Source organism: Crocuta crocuta, unplaced genomic scaffold, assembly GCF_008692635.1.
Source record: "Crocuta crocuta isolate KB4526 unplaced genomic scaffold, BGI_CrCroc_1.0 scaffold86, whole genome shotgun sequence".
Taxonomy (NCBI): Eukaryota; Metazoa; Chordata; class Mammalia; order Carnivora; family Hyaenidae; genus Crocuta; species Crocuta crocuta.
The window spans coordinates 282,952-286,295 of NW_027530972.1; the positions used below are offsets into that span (position 1 = coordinate 282,952).

Below are 3,344 nucleotides of genomic sequence, written 5' to 3' on the forward strand. Positions count from 1 at the left end.
TGCCCCAAATACTCCCTTAATGTTTTCTGTCTGCCCAACAGAACAAGCCTTATTATAGAAAATCTCATAATGTTTTACTGAAAGGAACACCAATCAGAAAAACCAGAACTGATTCTAAATAAAGAAAACTTATTTTTACAAAACCTAGAAACAGTATTTATATGAGAATTTTCTTCTGCACAGGAAAGGAAATGATCAAAGCTAAAAGGCAACTTACTGAATGGGAGAAGATATTTGCAATGACATATACAATAAAGGGTTAGTATCTAACATATATAAAAAAATTTACAAAACTTAACACCCAAAAAAACAAATAAACCAACTAAAAAATAAGCAGAAGTTTCCTTCTTTGCCTTTTGGCTAAGATCAAGTGTAATATCTGTTCTTATCAGTTTAATAAAATATGAGCATAAGACATGAACAGACATTTCTCTAAAAAAGACATACAGATGGCTAATAGACACAGGAAAAGATGCTCAACATCACTCATCATCAGGGAAATGCAAGTTAAAACCACAATGAGATATCACCAGGCTACAATCAAAAACACAAAAAAACAGCAAATGTTGGTGAGGATACGGAAAAAAAGGAACCCTGTGCACTGTTGGTGGGAATGCAAACTGGTGCAACTACTGTGAAAAACAGTATAAATATTCCTCAAAAAAGATAAAAATAGAACTACCCTATTATCCGGTAATCACACTACTGAGTATTTATCCCAAAATACAAACACAGGAATTCAAAAGGATATATGTTTATGGCAGCATTATTTACAGTAGCCAAATTATGGAAGTAGCCCAAGTGTCCATCAATAGACGAATGGATAAAGAATATGTGGGGTGTGTGTGTGTGTGTGTGTGTGTAATCTTATGTGACTTAAACACATAAGATTTAATCCTCTTACATGAGAAATCTAGAGGTTGACAATCCAGGGCAAGGTTGGCATTTCCATGAAATTACCAAGAATGTAGGCTCCTTCTAGCTAGCTCCTTCTAGCTTTTAGCTACATCAACCCTAGAGTGTGTCTCTCATGCCTGTGACCCAAAATGATTACTTACACTCTGAAAATTGTGTCACCTTTCCAGACTGTGGAAAGGAGAATGAAGACTAAGTACAGTGAATCATTTTCTTTTTTTAAGTTTATTTATTTGTTTTGAGAGAGAGAGAGAGTGCACACAAGCATGAACAGGGGAAGAACAGAGAGAGAGAGAGAAAGGGAGAGAGAGAATCTCAAGCAGACTCCACACTGTCAGCACAGAGTATGACACAGGACTCCATCTCACAAACTGTGAGATCATGACATGAGACAAAATCAAGAGTCAGACATTTAACTGACTGAGGCATCTAGGCATCTTTGCATCATGTTCAAGGGTACTTAACATAAGTCACACATAAAACTTTCACTTACATGCCCATGATTAGAACTTACCCAAGAGACCATCCATACTGAGGCGTAAGATAAGTTGCAAAATATAATATTAAGCATGGGTTCTGCTAAAACTCAAAATTTTCTTACAAATGGAGAAAATACATATTGAAGATCAACCAGTTTTCTCTGTCTGAAGGGCTGTGTAGGTTCGAGGTGAGGAAAGAATAACTGAGTCAAGCTTTAAAAAAATTTTCCCTGTCATATATTCAATGTGCTGAATTGGAAAAATAGGTAGCCAATAATTCTTTATCTAGCAAGGCTGTCATTCAAAATAAGAGAGGAGAGATAAATAATTTCCCAAAGAAACAAAAACTAAAGGAGTTTGTGACCACTAAACCAGTCCTGCAAGAAATTTTAAGGGGCACTCCTTGAGTGGAGAAACAAAACAAAACAAAGCAAAACAAAAAGACCAAAAGCAACAAAGAGTAGAATGGACCAGAGAACATCACCAGAAACACCAACACTTCATGCAACATAACCACACTAAATTCATATCTTTCGATAGTCACTCTAAATGTAAATGGACTAAAATGCTCCAATAAAAAGCCATAGGGTATAAGAATAGATTAAAAAAAAAAAACAAGACCCATCTATATGCTGCCTACAAGAGAAAAATTTTACACCTAAAGACATCTGCAGATTGAAAGTAAGGGAATGGAGAACCATCTATCATGTAAATGGATGTCAAGTGAAAGCCAGATTAGACACACTTTTATCAGACAAACTAGATTTTAAAAAAAAGACTGTAACACGAGATGAAGAAATCCATTATATCATAATTAAAGGGTCTATCCACCAAGAAGATCTAATAATTGTAAATATTTATGCCCCCAACTTTAGGACACAAATACACAAATATATAAATCAATTTATCATAAACATAAACTCATTGATGGTAATATCATAAGGGTAGGTGACTTTAACACTCCATTTACAGCAATGTACAGGTCATCTAAGCAGAAAATCAGCAAGGAAACAATGGCCTTGAATGACACACTGGACCAGATGGACTTCACAGATACATTCAGAATATTTCATCCCAAAGCAGCAGAATACACATTCTTCTCCAGTGCACATGCAACATTCTTCAGAAAAGATCACATACTGGGTCACAAATCAGGCTGTAACAAAGTACAAAATGATCTATATCATACCAGGCATATTTCAGACCACAAGCTATGAAACTTGAACTCAACCACAAGAAAAAATTTAGAAACACTATGAATACTTGGAGATTGAAGAACATCCTACTAAAGAATGACTGGGTTAACTAAGAAATTAAAGAGAATATTTAAAAAGTACATGGAAACCAATGAAAATGAAAACATAACAGTCCAAAACCTTTGGGATACAGAAAATGCGGTCATAAGAGGAAAGTATATAGCAATCCAGCCTTCTTAAAAAAGGAAGAAATGTCTTAAACACACAACCTAACATCTGAAAGAGATGGAAAAAAGAAGAGCAAATAAAGACAAAAACCAGCAGAAGAAGGGAAATGAAAAAGATTAGTGCAGAAATCAATGATATTAAGGGAAAAAAAAGAACAGACCCACAAAATCAGGAGTTGGTTATTTGAAAAAATCAGCAATATTTATCAAAAAGAAAAAGGAAAGGACCCAAATAAATGAAATCACAAATGAAAAAGGAAAGATCACAATAAACACTGCAGAATACAAACAATAATAAGAGAATATTATGAGCAATTATAAGCTACAAAATTGGGTAATCTTGAAGAAATAAAGAAATTCCTAGAAACATAAACTACCAAAACTGAAACAGGAAAAAACAGAAAATTTGAACAAACCCATAACTAGCAAATAAATTGAATCAGTAATGAAAAACCTGCCAAAAAACAAGAGTCCTGGGCTAATTATACAAAACATTGAAAGGAAAGTTAAAACCTATTCTTTCATAC

General features: G+C 34.1%; 1 pseudogene; it reads left to right on the top strand.

Annotated features, from left to right (window-relative positions):
* The first annotated feature begins 340 nt into the window (after nucleotides 1-340).
* On the top strand, nucleotides 341-491 carry LOC144236310 (U2 spliceosomal RNA; annotated as a pseudogene).
* The last annotated feature ends 2,853 nt before the right edge of the window (nucleotides 492-3,344 follow it).